The following is an 8,605-nucleotide window of genomic DNA, read 5'->3' on the forward strand; positions in this document are numbered from 1 at the left end:
AGTCCTCTCTTACTGCATTCTCCGTTCAGGTTACTCCTGTCCTAAAACCATTTCCCTCAAATTTGTTTTTCACCTAAAGCTCCCATTCCAGATCCATTTCACTGCCAAAATTCTCCAGAAGAGCCTCTCTGGTCACCTCCACTGCAATCTGGCTTCCACCTCTGGCTCCTACTGAACCTGCTAATTAAACACCCCCAGTAGTTTCCTGGTAGGATTTTCCCTCCTCTGTCTGATATTGTAGACTGTCTGCTTTGTTTCCTGGGACAGCACTCCCTGTGGTTCTCACCCTGTCAGTGCCCCTCCCTCCTTCCCTGTCTCTTCTGCTGGCAGCTCATCCTCTGCTCCCAGGGGTGAGTGTTCCCCAGGGATCCGTCCCTGGGCTTCTTCTCTTTCTAATCTACATTTGTTCCCTGTGAAATTTTACTTTGTCAGTTCCTTCTCTCATTTCTAGGTCGATGACTCCTGAATTGACACAGCAAGTCTGACCTCGCTCCTGAGCTGTAGAATATTTCCCCATCGTCGCCATGAGATATTTCTGTCTCTCCAGGTATCTCAAGTTCCAAAATTTATTCAGTGCCTCAAATTACCAGGCTTGTGCTAGGTAGTATCAATACATAGATTAATAAAGCATAGTTTGTGCAAAGAAGAGGTTGTATCCACGCTGGAAACTACAGTAATCTTTAATACCTTCTCTCCCTAACTACCAGTCTCTAACCCTTCTTTCCTATCTCTGTAATACTTAGCTTTCTAAGGCGCAATTCTGACCATATCCTTACCCAGAAGCTTCCGATGTCTTCCCATTGTTCACGGTAAAAACTTGCAGCAATTCCAACACGGTTACCTCATGCCACTCCGTGCCCTTCCTCTTTCCAGCCAAACAAGATGTTTAGTTTATGCCTCTGTGCTATTGTTCATGCTATTTCCTCATAGAAGAATGCTCCTCTTCTCCTTCCCACTTATTAAAATCTTATTCTTTTTTAAAGGCTAAACTCCTATGCCACCTCAACTCTTCCTTTTCTGCCTCTAGCAGAATGATACCTGAGATTGTCTCGCTTTTTGAATTTTGTCTACATTCCTGTTATGGCAAATATCCTAACTTACTTTTAATTGTGGTTAGCAGTACCTACATGTCTCTGAGAAATGAGGAAGCAGAGACCGGGTCTTATTCCAGTTAGTTCCCTCGAGGGCAGTTATTCCCAAACATATTTGGTTCACAGTACCCTTAATGTGTTGAGATTTTTCATTGCTCCCATAGGCCAAAAGAAATAATAGTTCCATTTGTTAAATAGACCTCCAAAACAATAAAGATTTATGTCCTAACAAGTCAGTAGCCTTTTGAAAAAAAATACATATAAAATGAAGGGAAAATCATATTTTTATTTCATTCTTAAATAAACCATACTTACTTACTAATGCAATGTGTGCTTGCTGGGCTTTGCAAAACTTCCTAAATCTTAGAATCCAACTGCAAGTCACCACTGTCATTTCCTGCTCCACACTGATTTTCATGCAGTACTTGCTTTTTATCACAGCACCTGTCCGAACCCAGCTTCACAAAGATACGACGTCACTGAAAAGCATGTAGTGTGATCTAACATTGAAACGGGGCACCAGGGCCAGTCACAATGTTTGCTACACAGGTAACCCTGGTAGACTGAATGAGGTTCTATTTTATGTGTGGATCATTAGATATAGATTTACCTCACATCTCAGGCTCACAACGAGCTTTTATAAAGAATGCAAGTTTTTTTTAAAGAATACTCCTATGTAGGGTTAGGAGACTTGTTATCATACTGTCAAAGTTAACCAAGCACCATATAACAAGGGAGTGATAAATCCTTACGAACTGTATTTATATTCATCTAGCAATTGCAAATAAAAGCTTTGTTTGAATTGCAACTTTCAGAAGTGTAATGGGTAGCAGAGGATGTTAGCCTGAAGTCCATTTATGCAACATTCTTTGTTTATTTGAAGTTGTACGTTCTCCTGACGACAGTGTATTAAGTTTTCAACAGATCCTTAAAGCGATCTGTGACCAAAACAGTAAAATTTTATCTATAACATTAAACAAAACAATTTTAAAGTCAGCCAGGACACATTACTACTAACCTCAATGATGATATATTGCCAAGATTGATCTTGTTGATACAAAAGTTTTAATTTTTCCCAGCATTGACCATTTATCAATGTCAGAATGAAACAAAGAAAATTCACTCTTATTTTATTATTCTTTCATTTATTTCTCTCGCTTTGTAAAGATGCCTCTCTTCACTAGAAATAACTTAGAATTTTGTTAAGTCACTTCCAAAATGAAAAAAAAATGTTTTTTGTCTTCTTTTGTTTTGTAGGAGATCTTAATTTTCCTGATGGACTAAACAAAAAATTCACTTGCAAAATAATATTTTCCAAAATACATATCCTTATGTAATTTATGACCTCCATATGAGATCCTGGTTAAATTGATGGCATTTAATATTCTCTTTTGCTTGGGTGGATCTTCTAAGAGATTGAAAACCTTAATATGAAAAACAAGTCAAATGCTGAAGCTGTTAGTACATGATCTCAAACCGCTGGATTAAAAACAAAGCAAAACAAACAAGCAAACAACACCCTTGTAATTTATTGGGTTGTTACAAAATATTACAGTGTTTGGCACCGTGTAGACCTAATAGCTAAATAATTGCTTCAATGAATTTAATAATAGCAATAACATTCTTGTCTTTCTACCCAGCTCAGCTCATGTCCCAAATCCTCACAATCCCTGGCTTCTCCAGCTCAGAGTAAAATTTCCTTTCATTAAATTACTATAAATTTCTAATTGTTAGCAGATACTGTCAAGGCCTCATCTTTTCCTCTGCCGCTCCCCAATTCCACATACTACTTTTAAAGGAACTACCTTATTCTAAGCCTTGGATTTAGATTTATCCTTTATCTTCCTCCATGTATACTCCATATATACTCGGTAGCCGAAACCTTGTTTTGACCAGAAACTTCTAGAGAGCAAAGAGCTTACTTTTGTTACATATTTGAAAAATTACTTCTTTTCCCCATCCTACTGTCCGTTCTAGTTCAACTTCTTACTTCCTATTGTCTATACAGTTGTAATAGAACCTCCTGAGCAATCTTCCTATCTGTTTTCTGCCTACTCCAATCCGCCTGACAAACTTTCTATTTTATTCTTAACATTAGATAGCTCAATTAGTTTGTTCTGTTTGTTAAAATCCCATTGAGGCTCCCCACTGCCTAAGAAGGCCTCCATGACATGCCACAACTCACTGTACCGCCTCACCCTCTCCCACACCCCTACAACTCACAAAAATTATATTATCTGTCACTGAACCTATATTCCTAATTTTCTTAGTATGTTCTCCACTTCTACACTTTCATAACACTGTGCATACAAAATATTATCATTCTTTACATAGCTGTCTTACCATTTTACTCCCTTGTAAGCTTTTTTCATACAGTAACATTCATTCATTCATTCATTCACTCACTCACTCACTCACTCGTTCAAAATGTACTGTTTACCTGCTAACTATCAAGCATTTTGTAGGAACAGGGGTTCAAAGATAAATAGGACAGGCCTACCTACACCCTGTACGCAGTCAGTGCTCAAAAGTATTTACTGAATTAAGTTTTTAATGGTTTTCAATCAGGTATATATAAAGGAAAAAATTTATTAAGCTGAATTGTATCCTGCTTTTGAATTCTTTAGTGTTTATTTTAACTATGTTAGTCTTATCTGTCCAAACAGACAGAGATCCTGTCTTATTAATCCTTTGTATTCCCCATGTCATACTCTACAGGTACACTTGCAATGGATTTTCAGCAAATTCATTTTGGTTGAATGACTGGATGCTTCATTTTCTTCCATATATATTACGTAACGTGAACCCACCGTGTATAATCAGTAAGAGTCATTGATTGGGCAAAGGCGGTGAAACTAGAGTTGATTGTGCATGCCTACGCAGGCAGAGCCTTGGCTGGCATCTAATTTTCACTTCTGCAGTGGGATTTTTCTGAAGCCAAAACAGTATTAAAGTGAGTTAACCTGTCACTTAATCCTTTAAGTAACTCAAATGTTTGTTTAGTTCTCATTTTCTTATCAAGACATCCAAATGTTGGACAAAGATAGATATAAATGTCAAAAATCGTTCCAAAAATACTTGTAGACATGTTGAAAAAGTTTTAGTATTAACTTAGCGTTTTTCATAAGATTTCATTACATGATTGTAGATAGAGATGAGTAGATACAAAGATTTAAAATTGAGATTATATATTCAATTCAACAATTTTTAGTGAGTAGCTAATACATAAAAATGCTAAACTCAGTTGGAAAATACTGCCCTTATGAAGCTCACGTATGAATGTGCCAATCAGGTAGTTTGTTCTTGTGCATTATTGTGAGTATATTTAGAGAAATGTAAAATTAAACTGACTGAAAAACCAAAGAAACCACACATTTTTTATGATGCTAACTAATCTCTTTCTACCCCAAATGAAATGATGCCTGTAAAACACTTAACAGAGTGAGTGACAGATAGTAGGGGCTCAGTCAACATTAGTTGCCTTTTTCCTAATAGTTGAGAATGGAATTAAGCAACTATTTATAATGGAGTGGAGTGAATGGGAAATTCTTACTAGAAACTTTCATTCAGCCAGAAGGACCCAAATTGTTATTGTGCTTACATTGAATTTATCAGATAACTGTTTAATTTATGACTTTATTACCCCTATATGAACATAGAGCTAACTGTATAATGTGAAAGAAATAAAATGAAAGAGAAACAAAGAAAATCTTAAAATGTAAAATGTTGAAACTACGTGAAAAATGTGAGGCACCTAAAACAGGAAAGATAAGGCTGAAAGCAAAAACAAAACATGTATTATAGATGACCTGCTTCTGAGGATAATCTAAAGCTTCGACCGTAATGCTAGACACAGTGGATTCACAATAAATACAGAGAGACTTATTGATAGCGCGTTACCAGGAGCTGACTAGAGTGCCTATTGAACATGCAATTTGTAATTATAAGGAAATAAGACTGTGAAAATTCTAGAAGAAAGCAGGATTGCCCAACATCCTCCAAGATGGCTTGGCCTTTGCCCGACGATCCATGGGGAATCTTCCATTCTGTACCTTTCTGAGAGTCTGGCTTAAGGGAGTAGGACCACAAGCAGGGGCCTGCAAAGGCTGGAAACTTGGCCTCAAGATGTGGTGTTCCAGGAGCTTCCCCACCCTGCCGGGAAATTGCCCAGCTGGATGGGAACGGAATTGCCCTGCTGGTCCTCAGAGAGGAAGGACAGTGATGCCAGCGAGAATTGCTTCTTCCCACTGGCATCTCCACCTGGTCAAATAGCCAAATGGTTATAAAGGAGAACCTTGGTCAACATCAGTGGGGAGGATGGAATTATGCTCCATCAGCAGGGTGACCTCAAAATGATGAGAACACATCGTACCAGACATAGTCAATTGCTATTTGTATTAACATTACAAAAACACGGCTGGTTGTTGGTAAAACTGTAGTTGTTGCATGTTTAGATTTATTGTAGTAATAAAGAATTGGCTCTGCAGTCTCATGACATTTTACTGGCAAATGCTGCTCAAACTGGTTTGGACCTGATTGTTATCATTGTGTAGGCTGAAAACTGGCTGGAAGGTATTAAAACAGAGCTTCCTGATCCCATGGAAATCAATCTGGTCAGAGAATGGCCAAGTAAGTTGCCTTGGGGTATACGTTAGGCCTCCACGAGGTTTCCCTTCCAAATGTACAACCTCTGAGGCAAATTCCATAATAAACTGCAGCATGGGCTCCCCCACTAGTTCTGGCCAAGTCACTTAGACAATTCACTGCCTGGTCCATCCACTTTGGTTTCGACCAAAACACTTCCAGAAGCAGGCACCATTTCTGGTTTTCTTTCATGTAGTATACAGACTGGGCTCTAGCGGCAAGGTCTGGGAAGAATGAGATAGTTATTCTTAATTATTATCCGCAATTATTATCTGCCAGGCACTGTGTTAAGGATTTTTATACATTATCTCATTATGTTATCTCAACAACTCTATGTGCTAAATGTTACTACTTTATCATTTTGCAGATGAGGAAACAGGTTCAGAGACGGTCAGGAACAAGACCAGCTGGCTCTGCCCTGAGAGCTGGCAGAGCCCGCTGGTCTTATTCCAGAGCCTAAATTGTCCCTCAACTCTATGCCCTGCTGCCTATACATGATGGAGCAACGAATCTAGGTGCTCTCTAAGTTCTAAATGGAAAAAGTGGGGTAATTGTCACTGTCACCCCTCCGAAGAGCTCAGAGGGTGAGGGTGCCGACAGGTAGGCGCGATGTTGCTGCTGAGTTGGGAATGGGCTTGGTTTGCTGGCAACGGAGCCTCCAGGAATCCGAAACAGGTCAAGTGCCATTTGCTTCTCTCCTGTCTATTTTCTGTCATTTTAATGAACTTGAATTTTTTTGAACAGTTTTAGATTTATTGACAAAAGTGTGAAAATTGTACAGAGTTCCCATGTACAAGCCCATAGTTAGCTTCACCTATTATTGTTGTTTCTTTTTTATATTTTCATTTGTTTTATGAGTTTTAACTCATTATTATTTATTAAATTTATTGGGGTAATATTGGTAAATAACAGTATATAAATTTCAGGTGTTATATAACATTATATAAATGTTATATATAATGTTAAAACATTATATATAATGTTTATATATAATGTTATATATAATGTTAAAAACATTATATATAATGTTATGTAAATAACATTATATAAATTCCATCTTTATAACACAACATCTGTATACACTATGTGTGCTCACCACGCAAAGTCTATATTTGAACCCTTTTATTCTCTTCATCCTTCCCCAACTCCCCTTCTCCTCTGGTAACCACCATTCTGTTGTCTGTATCTTTGAGTTTGTTTTTTTGTTTGGTTGTTTTGTTTTCTATTATTAACATCTTATAATACTATGGCACATTTATCACAATTGATGAACCAACACTGAAACATTTTTATTAATTAAGTGCATTCAGATTTCCTTAGTTTTTACCTAATTTTATTTTTTTCCTGTTCCAAGGTCCCATCCAGGACACCACATAATTATTTAGTTGTTATGTCTCCTTAGGCTCCTCTTGGCTGTGAGAGTTTCTCAGACTTTCTTGTTTATTGATGATCTTGACAGATTTGAGGATTCCTGGGCAGGTATTTTGTAGAATGTCCCTCTGGACACTCTGGTCTTATCTGACATTTTTCTAATGATTAGACGGGAGTTATGAGTTTTGGGAAGAAGATCCCAGAGAAAGTCCCATTGTCATCACATTATATCAATGGTACGTACTATTTAACATGTGAACTTGATCATTTGTAAGTGAACACTGTTGAGGTTGACCTTGATCACCTGGCTGAGACAGCGTTTGTCAGGTTTCTCTACTATCAAGTCACTCTTTTCCCCTGTTTCACATACTATATGCTTCGGAAGGAAGTCACCAGGCACAGCCCAAACTAAAGGAGTGGGGAGTCATGCTCCCTCCTTGAGGATGGAGTACCTATGTAATTTATTTAGAATTCTGCAGGGAAATCTGTCTCTTTCCCACAAAAATTTATTTATTTATTCAATCATTTACTTATTTATTTATTTATTCCATCATTAATACGAACTTGTAGATATTTATTTTATACTTTGAATTATAATCCAATACTATTTCATTTAGTTTGTTTTGTCCAAAGTGTTCCAGCTTTTGCCATTGGGAGTTGGTTCTTGTGTCCCTTTGACAAACCCTCATCATTGTAGAATTGTTTTGTTTGTTTTGAGGACTTCCTTACTTTCTGGCACTACAGAGATGTTCCAGGTTCTTTTTACATATTTCCTGCCCTAGTCCTAGAGTCAGCTATTTCTCCACCTCTCTATCCTTTTTCGGAATGACAACCCTAAGGATCTTGAGGGCAAAGGAAAATCATGAAGGATATTAGGCAGGCAAATAAGTGCATTTTAGAAAGATCACTTCTGGCTGGATAAGGCTAAGGCTAAAGGCAAAGAGTCAAAGAGACTATCGCAAAGGTCCGTGCAAGGAAAAAAAAAAAAGGTGATGTCTGGAACTATGCAAATAGCAGTGAAGAATGGACACTTGAGAGGTAGGTCAGCTTACATTCCCAACAGAGCCCTGAAACTCTAAGTCCTGGAACTCATTCTATGCTCACACAAAGTACACAGAAACTTTTTAGATGGAGGTGAAAGATATTTAATAATAGTAATCTCTAATATTTATTGGCTACTTACTATATTCCAGGTATTGTTCTAAGCACTTAATGTATCATAACTCATTTAGTCCTCCTAACAACTCTTTATGGTAAGTACTATTATATTCTAATTTTACAGATGAAGAAATTGAACATTGAGAAAATCAACAAAAGTAGCCCCCAGTCTCGTAGTTGGTAAGCAGCAGGCAGAGACAGGAGCCGACGGACACTGACTCCGCCCTGTGGAGTCTTCAACACTCTTCAGCACTGTGTTATAGCACCTCTTGCTAAAAGATGGCTTCACAATTGAGAGTTTCTTGTTGCCAGAGCCGCATCGAAGCTGCCTGGACCAGCTG

General features: G+C 37.8%; 1 long non-coding RNA gene across 1 annotated transcript; it reads left to right on the plus strand.

Annotated features, from left to right (window-relative positions):
* Positions 1-275: 275 nt before the first annotated feature.
* Positions 276-5,446, plus strand: LOC117025141 (uncharacterized). Its single transcript, XR_004423553.1, has 3 exons — positions 276-350; positions 452-547; positions 3,810-5,446. It is a non-coding gene; the product is annotated as an uncharacterized LOC117025141 (long non-coding RNA).
* The last annotated feature ends 3,159 nt before the right edge of the window (positions 5,447-8,605 follow it).

The sequence above is a fragment of the Rhinolophus ferrumequinum genome, chromosome 7 (assembly GCF_004115265.2).
Source record: "Rhinolophus ferrumequinum isolate MPI-CBG mRhiFer1 chromosome 7, mRhiFer1_v1.p, whole genome shotgun sequence".
Classification (NCBI taxonomy): domain Eukaryota; kingdom Metazoa; phylum Chordata; class Mammalia; order Chiroptera; family Rhinolophidae; genus Rhinolophus; species Rhinolophus ferrumequinum.